At 43.6% G+C, this 14,165-nt stretch overlaps 1 pseudogene; it reads left to right on the forward strand.

Moving 5' to 3' along the window:
- Positions 1–3,060: 3,060 nt before the first annotated feature.
- LOC127236268 (protein regulator of cytokinesis 1-like) overlaps positions 3,061–14,165 on the forward strand; it is a 45,948-nt pseudogene continuing 34,843 nt past the window's right edge.

The following is a 14,165-nucleotide window of genomic DNA, read 5'->3' on the forward strand; positions in this document are numbered from 1 at the left end:
ACACCACCCACAGCTCTGATCAGGTTTATATGTCTTCCCCTCAGTCCCCTTTAGTGTCTTTCTGAGCAGTTGGCCTTGGGTTACGATCATTGACAGACATAATTTAATTTGTTTTTAAGTGTCAAAGAACCCAGTTGCAACAACTGAAAACAGAAGAGGGTTTCACTGTCTCCACCCTACAGGGTTCAAGGAGTCTTAACTGCCAAGCTGAGGTGCTGCTACTTACTGCTCAAAGGAAGTCACTAGTGCCAGCGTCTCTGGCACAGGGTTCAAGACACTGGACTTCACCTGTTTCTTGTTTCCACACCCATGGCATGAAACATCTGTCTATACTATTAAGGGCGTCCTAATGATGAGGTGGCTTGGGGAAGTGGGAAGTGAGCTAACCTTTTAACTGTTGCTTTCTCTAATTTGTTCTAATTTGAAGGGAGGAAGGAAAATTCATGAGTCATTGGCAACACTTTTTTTTTTTTTTTTTTTTTTTTTTTTTGTTGCTGTTAATTATTTTTTGGGGGTGTCTGGCTGAATGTTGGTGGTACATGTCTTATTCCCAGCACTCGAGAGGCAGAGGCATTCAGATTTCTGTGAGTTCCAGGCCACCCTGGTCTACAGAGGTAGTTCCAGGAGAGGTCCCAAAGCTACACAGAGAAACACTGTCTCAAAAAACCAACAACAATTTTCTTTTGTCTATGGGTGTGTTTTCTGAATGTTTATCTGTGTATGCATTAGTACAGTGCCTGTGGAGGTCAAGAAATGGGCTTCAGATCTCCTGGAACTGGAGTTACAAATGCCTATTGGTATTATGTGGGTGCTAGGAATTGAACCTAGGTCATCTAGAAGACATCCAATGTTCTTAACTGCTGAGCTGTTTCTCCAGCTCCATCATTAACAAGTTCTGACCATTCCAGCAGTGGTGCAAGGGCTTGGAGTTTAAGCTCCTGGTTTGGTTGCTGTAGTGATGCTAGGTCAGTGTTCTCTTGTTGTAGTTGGTCTGGTCATTATCTAGACACTAGTAACAGAGTCTTCTAGACCTACAAAAGAATGCAGTCATCCTCAAAGACCACATTCAGGATTGCAATAAGAAGCAACTCTTATTATTCAGCTCTACTGGATCAAAACATCCTAGGCACTAACTTACAAAGAGGAAAGAATTGTTAATTCACAACTCTGCCTCTAGTACAGATGAAGTTTGGCAGAACGTCATATCCTAAATACATATAAGAGGACACATCCACAATGACACCAGAATAGGAAGCAAATGACAGGATTCCCCTTAGCTCCTTGGAAAGCTCACCCCAATGACTTCTGAATTGGCCCTACCTCCTAAAAATCCATAGCATCTTTCCACCCATGGAAACACAGCCTCTAGGTGTGGATCTTTGGGGAATCCTTAACATTAAAACCAATCCAGTTATCCTCCATGCCGTCTATATCTCCTGAAGACCCAAGTCCTTGGTCAGGCTCAAGGCTGCAGCCATTTGCCCTTGGGTGACCAGCTTCCTTCTCTTCCAAGACCTCTCTGGCAAGTCTATATCCCATCATCCCACCAAGCCCTTGGCCTTCCCCTTGATTCTCTGTTGATTCTCACTTCATTCCAAAGGATCCCCTGTTGTGATCTGTCTGCCCACTGAATGGTAACTGCACAGGCTAGATGAGGAGTGTGAAAAGGCTTTGTCGACACAGTACTTCTGGTCAGGAAAACACTCAACATCTCACCATCCATCCAGGGGGATGGAGGAGTGCAGTGGGAGCCATCACTGTGCCTCACCCTGGCCTGGCTAATTGTCTATCTGTGTATACTGTGGGGTGCTGAGTCAACTGGCAAGGTAGGCATGATACCATTGAGCCTGGGTGGATTTGAACGTGGACAGAGGGGTGTCATAGTGAGCTCTGCAAATATTCACAGACAGCCATGGAGAGTAAAGTGCCTGCCATAGTTAGCTTTAACTGTCAGCTTGACATAGTCCAGACTCACCTCACCTAAGAAGGGAGTCATAGTTAAGACGTGGCCAAGAGCAGATTGGCCTATGGGCAAGTCTGTAGAGGATTGCCTTGATTATTATTATGTTCATCTTGAATCAAGATTATTCACTTGATTATTTTATCATTACTTTATAAATGTGGTGGTCTCAAATCTCTAATTTATATAGTGTTATGTCAATCAGCTGATGATTGCCTTATGAGTTGATTTAAAGGGGCCATCCCACCAAATAAACCCTTTCTTCCCCATAATTGCATTTGTTTAAAAAGGTTTACTACAGTACAGAAAGAAGAGTAAATGGTGCCATAATAAACTACAATATTTACAGACAGCTACAGAGAAATGGACGCCATAGTAGACAGGATATATTAGCAGAGGCCAAGGGGGAACTTTTAAAGGCAAACATAGTGAGGACTATGCAAGATGTTTGTAGGTGTCTTTGAGCACAGGGACTGACAACAAGCAACGCCTCAGTCCCAGACTGAACATAGTTCTAGGCAGACGTACTTTGACAAATTCCTGAGGTCTTTTTGTTTCTGTATGTTTGGTGGCAGTGGCAATCAAGCAGTCATATATGAGAACCCCTCTTCATAGCCTCCTGGCCTTATTTACTTTTATATTAGAGTTTATTAAACATGACCACAGTTTTATCCTGAAAACCTTCAGACCCTGTAAAAGAATTTTAGTGCATTTTCCAGATGTTACCAGCTGTGGGCAAACTCCTAAGACATTTGACCCAAAGATTGTGCCATCTTCTGAGTTGATGTGAACAGGTTCCCTGGACTCTGTCTCCAAGTCATCTGTGCTCTTCTCTGATTGGGGCAGCATTAGGCTCCATAAACATCTTCCCGTGAATGGGGTTTTCTTTTACGCTCAATTTTTAGGATCCCACAGAACTTATATTATTGAGTCAATTTCATATACTTTAAATTAAACATTGTGTGCAAACATCTCCATTTCAATGAAGATAAACTGATACTTTTAAGTGGATTTTTGCACAATGTTGGCAAAACTATTTCTTCCAAGCTGAGGCTGACTCCACTCCTGGGTTCCCACAGGTGGTCTATTTCACTGCATCAATGCCCTACTTTGTGCTCATCATCTACCGGATTCAGGGTCTCACATTCCACAGAGCCATCAATGGCCTGGTATACATGTTCACAGCCAAGGTATGGGAAGAACCCTGAGGGTGCACTCTCTCTCTGTCTCTCTCTTTCTCTATCTCTCTCTCTCTCTCTCACTCAATCTCTCTGAAACTCACATGCACAGACATGCATGTGTGCATAATCACATGTCCTAGTTATCATGTGGGAAGTGTCCTCTTCACTGTTCCTCAAATCCTAATAGCACATGGAATGTTTTTTTTTTCCCTGCAATTGGATCCCTGTGGTCCACAGTACAAAAGCATGTAGCAGCCAATCTAGCAATTAATCCTCTCCTGAGGGAGCATCCCAGTGGTTGACATTGTACTGTATGGCAGTGGGAAGGGCAACTATGAATTCAGAGGCACCACGGTAAGCCTTAAGAAGTCAGAAGGAAACCTGGAAAGAGTCAAATATAGAGGCTGCCATGTTGTGCTACAAGGAGTTTTCTGACAACACTAAGCCCTGGCACCCCAGTATAAAAGGGATGCCTGACTACTACTTTGGAGGCTTAATCTGGTATATTACGTGACCAGAGCATGGCATGTGATAGCACCTACTTAAATTGTAGTTTCCTCACAACTCTTAGAGAGATGAGCAGTGGTCTTGTGTTCCAGGTCTTGTGTGCCTCATCAACTGTGCCATCGGCCTGGTGTTCACCACGGAGGCTGGGAACTACTCGTTTGACATCTTCAATGACTATGAAGCCACACTGTCCCTGCTGCTCATCATGCTGGTGGTGATCATAGCTGTGTGCTCTGTGTATGGGCTAAAGAGGTAAGGAGACCCCAGATCCTGCCTGCTACAGGGGGCAGAGAAGGTTTAGAGCCACATCCATAAGAAAATCATCTTTCCTCTGTGCACATGACTGTTTTAGGTACCAGAACTGGCAGTTTGTTCTCTACCCTCAGATTTAGCTCTCTCTTGCTTCCCCAGTTTCCCTTTATCCAACAGTTTCTATTTTCTTTCCTTTCTCCCCTTTTTTTTTCTTTCCCTGTCTTGGCTCCTCTGTTGTTCTTTTGTTACAATTAGCACCTATTAAACGCAAACATGAGACTCAGCACTCATGAAGAGAATGGAAGGGGGAGAGAAAGGGCAGAAGAGGGGAAAGAGAGAAGAGGGGGTGCTCTTGCACGAGATGATCTCTGTTTTTTGCTTCACCCCTTGTCTTAGGGTTACTATTGTGATAAAATACCATTAGCAATAAGCAATCTGAGGAGAAATGGGTTTATTTGGCTTACATGTCTATATCATTGCTCATCATCGAACTCAAACAGTGTAGGAACCTGGAAGCAGAATCTGAGACAGATGACATAGAGGTGTGCTGCATACCGGCTTCCTTCTGCTGTGATGATTCTAGCTTGTGTGAAGTTGACTCAAAACCAGCCACCATACCTGTAGTATTGCTTCACCGACTGACTGCTGAGATTTTGTTTCTTCTCATTTATTGTTCTTCAATGCAGCAGAGAATATACATTCATTCCCATTACCCTCTGACATGGAATAGAATAGGTCAGCAAGATCCAACTGTGGCACAGCCACACCAATGGCTTCCCGATGTCCTTGCTTCATTCATGGTCACATTCTTTTCCCACTGCTCTCCAGTCCCTCCCTCACCCTTACTTCCCCTCACCTCCTAGGCCGAGCCCTTCAGCCTCTAATGGAGACTATCCTGGGAAGATCAGGACCCCATTCCCTGTCAGAGTCTCTGGTCCCAATATGCTTAACCTCTGGGTGGTTCTTGAGCTCTTTGATCTCTCCCCTTGTCATGACACAGTTCTGCAGACACTGCCTTGCTGCTCCCCTTCACCTGCACCCTACTTCCCAGCTCTCATTCATAGAAACATAAAAGATCTCTGTATTCATTTCCTGTTATTCTTTGATCCTTATCTGCCCTTCTGATGCTCTGCTGCACCCTCTGAGCACAGCAGGACTCCACCATGGCCCTGCTCCTGAACCCAGCAGCCCAGGACATAAGGCCCTCAGCAGCTTTGGTCCCAGGATTCAGGGCTCCTTCCTTCTTGAATGGTTAGTCCAGGCTGAGACTGGCTGGCCTACTGCTGGGTCCTTTAGCACTTGTGTCTCAGTACCTCTGAGCATTCCTGGCCCTGCCTGTCATTGAAAACCCTTAGCTTCTGCCTTCCTTGCCCTGCCTCTCCAGCCATAGCTACCATATTGGAGCAGCCTGGGCTCACATGGATGTGCCATCTGCCTTCCTCCCAGCACTAACTGGGGATGTCTGCTTACTTGGCTTATGGCTGCAGCTGGACATGAAGGTAACCCCTGACTGTGTTACCCAGCTGGCCTCATACTCTTTCAGAGATTCCCCCTCCTCCAATACCTGGATGACAGGTGTGTACTACCAAGCAGGTTAGAAAATAAGTTCAATCAAAGATAGGGATTTGAGGTCCTCACTACTTCCAACAGTGGGGACACCAACATTCTGAATGTCCAGTCATCTTGTACTATGTCGAACAGTGAGGGACTCCATGAGTACACTCTCACCCTGAGGCCATACCTGTGTTAACAAAACCAGGCAGCATGCAAAGATGTCAGAGGTTACAAACTGGAGTGGCAGGCTGTCTCTCTACAAATGAAACACTTATTTCTCCCCTGATTCCATAGGAATTGTTTAACAGTGGTTTCTTGCATAGAGGCTGCCATGGAGAGCCACTGTTGGTAGGCTGCTCCTATCTCAGCACAGAAGCAAATGTAGCCAGAAAGATGTGTTTTGTTTTGTTTCTGATATGGCCTAGTTGCACCCTGACAGGCAGCATTTGCATTCTCAAACACTAATTGTTCAATGAATTCAGTTCCTGCTGTTAGTCAATGGTGAACAAAGTCGGAAGAGGGCTCATCGGGCCCTTACTTAGTATTGGTAAGGAAGAGCTCATATCTCCTTTAGTGGGTAGATTCTTCCATGCTCTGGTGGCAGCTATTTGAATTTGGGCATACAGCCCAGGATCATATTGCATTTGAAACATCTTCTACCTCAAAATTTCCCTCTGCCATCAGCATATCAGCATTCTAGCCATTGCTGCCTTGAGCATTTCATTTTGTAGTTTCTTTACAAGCCTCTGAAAATTCTGATTTCCATAAGAGGTTATCTCCTGCTGCCAGAGTTGCTCTGGTTAAGGTGTACCAGTCTGAAAGAGTAAGCCAAGTATATTAGCCACAGATTCTATGCTGGCAGCAGTATAAGGAGCTCTGTGGCCCCTTATTGAAAAACTGTACTTTTAACCTATTTGATGACATTAAAGTGGAAACCCCTATAAAGTGGAAACCTGTATGATGTCACCATGCACCGCCTTGTGCATCTGTTGTTTCAGAGACAGGAAAGGTAGTTACATTGTCTGACTCTGTGTGTTCCTGATAGGTAAGAGAAATCCTGGGGGCAGCCCCTTTAAGGGGTGCCTTGGTGGTGTTCCTTTGAGAAGTCTCAGAGGATTTGTCTGTCTTTAAACTTTCTAATTGGGCAATTAATTCTTGGTGTTCTTTTTCTAAGCAAATTTGTTCCTTAAGGTATTGAATTTTATCCTGTAATTCTTTCTGGGGGTTTAAGACTGGGCAAGCTAGAGGAGGAACCGTGGAAGGAAGTGTATAGGGCAGAGGCCATTGTTTTAATGAAGGCCAGTCTGACACATGATATACTGCTGCTTTGTCCTCCAAGTCCTCCCAATCCTCATCACTAAGGTCATCATCTGTGGATGGTCTGTCCTTAGTGACATTTTTAGTGATGGATACATATATATATATATATATATATATATATATATATATATATATCATACATACATACATACATATATATATATATATATATATATATATATATATTAGCTCCTAAATCTCTAGTCTTGGGATTAGCTCCCAAATACTTTTTAGAGTGTGTCTTTTTTACACTTTTGTCTTGGGTCTGTGGGTTAGTCTTTTTAATATCTTCAGTATCACTCTCAAATGACATGAGGTGCTTTTCCTCATTGGCATGTTCCTCTGAGTCTTTTTTCTGAGGTTCAAAATTTTTCCAAGGTCAAAGCCACACGGTTTAAGACATTTTTCTCCTTCTTCTATAATATTGGCAACAAGAGGGTCAGTTTGTTTGTGAGAAATTATTTCTTCAATTAAGTTCTAATATGAAAATGCTGTTATGGGGATTTTTTTTTCAGATCCAGAAGTCCTATAATAATCATTAACGTGTCTCCTAGTCTTTTCCATCATTTCTCGTCTATTGTTGCCTCAGTGGGAAACCATGGACAAACCTCTTTCACAAAAATAAAAACATTTGAGGATATCTTACATTTGAAGCCTAACCTCTCTATCCTGAGTGCCAACTCATGTTGCTTCTTTCTTATCTCATTTGCATGGCTCACTTACCAAGGTCTGGAGACTGCAGGCTCCCATCTGCAGCTTCCTCTTTCTCTTTATCTTCTTTTGATTTGGCTGGCTCTTCCCTGGGGTGGCTTTCTTCACTGAAGCCCTCCTACTGGCCAGCAGGGTCAGTTGACAGTTGACCCTGAGGGAGGGAGGGAGAATGAGGAGACAAGAGATGTGAGAGTGGAGGCAAGACAGTGATCTGATCAAATGTATGCATGCATGTATGTGTTTATGTGTGTATGTATGCATGTATGCATGAATGTATGTATGCATGCATGTATGAATGTATGTGTATGTATGCATGCATGTATGTGTGTATGTGTGTATGTATGTATGTGAGTATGTATGTATGTATGCATGCATGTATGTAAGTATGTATGTATGTATTTATATATATATGCATGAATGTATGTATGCATGCATGTACGAATGTATGTGTGTGTATGTATGTATGCATGCATGTATGTAAGTGTGTATGTATGTATTTATGTATATATGCATGAATGTATGTATGCATGCATGTACGAATGTACATGTTCTGGGGTTACTCACATTGTGATCCAATATAATTAACTCTTGGATGATTCCTGGCTCTGTGATCTCTCCCCTTGCCCTGACTCAGCTCTGCAGACACTGCCTGCTGCTCTCGTTCACCTGCATCCCACATCTCATCTCTGATTCACAGAAGCACACAAGATCTCTGCACTCAGTTCCTGTTCTCCTTTGGTCTTTGTCTGCACTTGTGATGTTCTGCTGCACGACCCCACCATGGTGCTGCTCCTGAACCCAACAGCCACCAGCAGCCCAGGGTTTGGGGTCCTCAGTATCTCTGGGCCCAGGACTCAGGGCTCTTTCCTCCTTGAATGGTTGCTCCAGGCTGAGATAGACTGGACTGATGTTCGGTCCTTCAGCTCTTAGGCTGCATTACCTCTGAGAACCTCTGGTGCTGCTCTTCATTAAAAACAAGCACCTGCTTCTGCCTTCCTTGCCCTGTCTCTTCAGCCATAGTTGCCATATCGGAGCATCCTGGCTCACATGGGTGATGGGAGATGTCATTCTGTATATATGTTTCTCATACTTGTTTAATGAATAAAACACTGTTGGCAATAGGAAAGCAAGACAGGCGGGACTAGGAGGCAAGGAGGAAAGAGGAAGTAGAAGGAGGAGTCAAGATGGAGAGTCTGGAGAGAGCTGGGCACAAGCCGGCTCTCCAAGGGTAAGAGTAGACCACGTGGAAATACATAGATTAGCAGAAATGGGTCAATACTTTAGACAGAGCTAGCCGATAAGAACCAAGTAACTGACCAACAGCCTTATATCAAATACAGAGTTTTTGTGCATTAATTGGGGCTGGACTGGTGGCTGGACAAGACAGGCAGCAGGCAGAAAAAATTATGGCACCCATGTGGCTAATAACAACTTCCATTTGGCTTTCCCCCCAGCACTGACTGGGGTTGTCTCCATGCTTGGCTTGTGGCTGCTGCTGGACATGGAGGTAGCACCTGACTGTGTGGCCAAGGCTGGCCTCAGACACTTCAGGAGATGCTCTCCCTACCCATGTGCCTGGATGACAGGTGTGTGCTACTAAGCTGGCTAGAAAACAGGTTGAATCTAAAACAGGGATCCAAGTTCCTCCCTACTTCAAATAGTGGGGACATCAACATTCAGAGTATCTTGAATTATGTCTGACAGTGGGGGACTCCATGAAGATACTGTCACCTAGAGGATGTGTCTTTGTTAACAAAACCAGGCAGCATGCAAAGATGTCAGAGGTTACAAACCAGAGTGGGAGTCTGTGGCCATTCAATGGTTGGGTACTCACTTGGCATTGGGAGGGCCCAAGTTCCTTTGCACTAAATAAACATATGCTGAGGATATAGCCCAGTATTTGGGTGATTTCCTAACATATGTGAGGATCCGTGCTCCATCTCCATGACTAAACCCCAATACCCACAAAATCCCACCAGGTCCAGGGATCACTGTCAACATTGAAGGACTGAGTGCAATTCTCAGTTCCCCTTCGTGAAAGGAAAGAAACATCTCACCCAAGTTGTCATTCACCCCCATGTGATCCTACCCTGTACACACACACACACACACACACACACACACACACACACACCACACAGTATACCTGAGATATGAAGAAGCAGGGCAGTTGCTGGTTCACAACTTTAAACCTAGCACCTGGGAGGTGGAGGCAGGTGGATCTCTAGGAGTTACAGGCCACACTGCTCTACAGGCCAGTTCCAGGAGACCCTGACCTTCACAGAAACCCTGTCTGCAAAACAAAGCAAAAGAAAATATTGGGTCTGAAGAGCACTATTTGCCCTTCCAGGGCACAGGAGTTTGTTTCCACTCATACAAAGTGGGAGTCTACCCAGGTTTCTGACTGGAACTTGAATGTGTGGCACTGTGCCACTGTACCCATCCACAGTGGGGACTGCAGCTTCCTACAGATAGGCAAGTCTGGCCTCCAGACCTGGACTTTCAAATGGCCTGTCCTTTCTCAGTCAAAGGCAAGATTCTCAGGACGGTGCCTTCCAAGAGGAAGGGAGTGCCACTTAGAACAAAAACTGGTGAGGATTTTCTCTGCAGGTATCAGGCAGGCAAGCACATACCTCTCAGCAAAGGGATTTGTGAGTGGGCATGGCTCCATGCTCCTCTCTAAGCAAGCTATATGTTTGAGTAGCAAGCTGGGAAGACGGTACCATATCACCCCTCACCTAGTAGATTTATGGATCTTCCAGAAGGGAATGAACCTGAAAAACCCCCACTATGCTTATTGTCTGTTTGAGCTGCTCTCATTAATTGCCAAGGTCAAGTTATGAGAAAAGAACAGGAGGGAACCAGGTGCTGCTCTCATCCGATGCCAACCAAGTCTGCAGCTTGGACTAAAGCAAGGTCAGCAGGACGGTATCCGGGATGCTGAGAGAGTCATAACTGAATTCTTTGTATTCTTTGTGCCCAACCTGAATAAATAACTGTCCTTGGTTAACTACAACTGCTACATTTAGATGAAACAATGAAATCCCTGTAACCATGCTTCTGCTTCTGTAAGCCTGCTTCTTGTCACACCAACCTTATATAAACTGCATATGCTTTACCCAGGCACGCTCTCTCAATCTCCCGAAAGGCTGAAGCGTCCATAGGTACTTGTGTGTAAACATTAAATAACCTCTTTTACTTGAATCCAGTGGTCCGGTCTTGTCTCTTGGGGGCAAGGGCCTTCCCTGCTGACAGGCTCCAAACTCTTGGGGTCTGCTGGGGTCTTTCAAACCAAGTGCAGGGTGGCCTTACTGGGACTTCATATGGGGAATGCCCTTAAGATGCCCCACCTTTCTGTTGAGCTAGCATCCTGCCCAATCAGCATCCCAAGGACCCCAAAGTCTGAGAGCAATGAGGGGTGTTTCCAAAGAGGGGAGTGGGACAAGCAGCAGGGAGCAGTGAGGAGTCTGTGAAGTCCGCTGTTGCAGTGAGTTCTATTACAGTACTCATGTCTGCAAGTAGTTTTTTAGATTTAATGAAGCATTGCTCTGTATACAGTCCTGTATCCTTCCTTGTGTATGTGACCTTTTTTTTTTTTTTTTTTTTTTTTTTTTTTAATCTACTCACAGTACTCCTGGTAACCCAAACCAAGAAAATGATGATGCAGATTGCAACAGGCTTGGCAAAGGCAAAATTGAGAAAAACCCTCTTAGGAGAGGCAAGGAATTTTTTTTTAAAGAGGAAAATGAATTTCTTCACAATGGGGTTGAGGAAGTGGCAGAAAAGTTGCTGTGTATTTAGCCAACAACACAGGTCATGTGCTTTGGTGAAGAGTGTGCCTTTGCAGGTCTGGGTGGGAGAAGGGACACAAAAGTGGAGACTAAAACTGTCTTGCCATGTCAAATTTCAGGGCATATTGCAGACATGTTTCTTCCCATTGACTGTTTAATTCTTGTCAAGCTGTGCCTATAATACATCTGATTTCTGATACTGTAGGTGAGTCAGAGTGTAAATATGTAGAGGTTGTGACCAAGTATGTTCTTAGATGAGTGACAAACCAGAGACATTTAATACTCAGCACCTAAAGCAGTGGGGTAGAGGTTTTGGCTAATCTGTATTTCTCTGTCTTGTTGTTTTTGCACTGCTGGGGTTTAAACCAGGGGTTTGTGATTGTTATGTAAGTGCTCTCCCACAAGCCTATATTCCCAGGCTTCAACAGGAATTTTATAAACTTATTTTCAAATAAAGAATCTGGAGTCTTTTGCTCTGCAAGTTTGGGTATTTGAGAAATGGACACATTGGCTCATATATTTCAATGCTTGGTCCCTCATTGTGCAAGTGTTTGGGAAAGTGTGACCTTGCCCTGGCCCCACCAGGAACCCTGAGGGGGGAGTGAATATGAGGGAACAAGAGACCCAAGAGATGGAGACAAGATGGTATTCTGATCAAGTCTCATTTATTGAATATAACCACAGGGTTTAAGTAGTGGAGAAATGAGGCAATGGGCCAAAGGGAGGATATGGGGGAGACATAATGTCCTTCTAAGCAGGATGCAAGTGTTCTGTGATAAGATAAGTTGCTATACAATAAGTCTGTAGCAGGTCTCTTTCAGGGTCAGGCTGCTTCATATGCTTAACAGGATAACTGTCATAGGGGAATGGAAAGTTACCATTATGTTAGTATCTAAAAGAGTAGTAGGAAAGATGGCTGTTAAAATGCTAACTTTGCTCTGGTAGTCCCCACATGACCTTGGGGGAGAAGTGTCCTTGGGAGTAGGCTTTGAGGTTTCAAATGTCCATGTCATTCTCAGTTTCTTCTCTCTGCCTTCTGCTGTGAACAAAGGAGATACAAGCTTTCAGGTACTGATCCCCCACGTGCCTATCTACTGCCATTCTCACAACCATGATGCCCAGAATTAAATAGTTTATAAGTTACATTGTTGCCAATGTCTTCCCACAGCAACAGAAAAGAAACTAAGGCAGCAAGCAAAGGCACTTACCACCCAGCTTTAAGTCCTAAGTTTGATTCCTAAAACTCCAGGGTGGAAGAAGATAACCAAGTCTCACAAAACGTGCTCCATGACATACATGCACCTATACATTTGTAAACACATGCATTAAATGAATAATTTTAAACAAGAAATGTCTTACAGCCTTCAGAAAATTAGAATGTTGAGGACTAACCTTTAAATAATTGACCTTTTGATCTTAGAAAAAAAACATATATGTACATACAAATGATTTATCCTGATTTCTCAGTAATATCAGTAGTTTTTAGTATATGAATCTTTATCTGCTCAGCACATTAATCTTTATTAATTATATTGTCATAAAGTATAGTTTTAAATTCTGTTTATACATTTGTGTATTTCAATGATGTCTGGTTGTATCTTATGTTCCAATGACATCTCCATGAATATGATCAACATGGATGATCAAAAGTGAATGGTTGTCATGTCTCTCACCTCATATATTTACTATTTTCCTGTTGTCGTAGCATCATCAATGTACCGTGCTATTTTAAAGTCTTCAGTCAGCTCTTGTAATCTTATTGTTCTATGTGATATGGGATATTAGAAGTGATTCCTCCTGTCTAGCTGTAAGTTTTCCAGTCATCCCTTTTTATTTTCCTATGAGATCTCCTAACCACCATTACTTTGTTCTAAATGGAAATTTTTGCAGAGGCTAGTTTTGTTTATATCCTAAAAATATGTTATTTCTTTAAGTTCTAGGGATTAAACCATCAGCCTTATCCATGCTAAATAAATACTCTACCACTGAGTAACACCTGTAGTTTTTAGTTTTTGAGAGGGTCTCAGTAGGTTGCCCAGACAATCTCCCTGGTTCCACTTCAGTCCCTTCCCTTTGCAAGGTTTGTGATCATGACCATTATTGCTGACAATCCCTTATCTTATATATTGTGAACAAAAGATTCTCATCTGTTTTGGCATTAGTGGTGTCAGATAAAAATGTAAGGTGATATCTCTTGTTCCATCTTGGATGAAAGCAGACTACAATGGAGTCTCAGCAAATGCTGTAGATTGGGTAGACTGTTCTTCACCTTCTGCCTGAAACCTGTTGCTCATAGATTTCTAAATATAGCCATCTGTTCCTCAGGAAAGTATTCCTTGGGTCTACTGTAGATCTGTTTCCCTTCATTCACGTGACTTCATAAAGTTATTTTACTTTGTCTCTCTATTAACATAAACATGGGCAGAATCTCATCCATTGTGCCTGAAGAGTCAGAAAAGTGTGTTCCATGTTGCCATGGTTTGTTCTGTGGGATGAACTATAGACACAGGGACCACTGATGCAGCTGGTGAGCATGAGGCGGAGGGGGGGGAAGGGGAGAGGGCAACAAGGCAGCCTTGGTGACACTGAGACATCCTGGAGGCCTTGAGGTGAAAGGGTGGCACTGACAAAAGTGTGTGACTTTGATGTAGCTAGGTGTGATATTAAAAGTAGCATGTGGAATACTGAGGAACTCTGTAGAGCCCCCACTACAATCTGTTCCACTAATCAGGTGAAGGCTTAGAGAGTGAAAAAAAGAGGAATTCTGATGCTGAGTGCCCTTCATTGGCGGGAAAGATCAGGCATATATATGGACTCATAGCACAGTGGAAAACAACAGTGTCAAGAGGTTCCGGGCTTAGCTCCTCCCCAGCAGATGTGTGTTAGCAA

The sequence above is a fragment of the Phodopus roborovskii genome, unplaced genomic scaffold (genome assembly GCF_943737965.1).
Source record: "Phodopus roborovskii unplaced genomic scaffold, PHOROB, whole genome shotgun sequence".
Taxonomy (NCBI): Eukaryota; Metazoa; Chordata; class Mammalia; order Rodentia; family Cricetidae; genus Phodopus; species Phodopus roborovskii.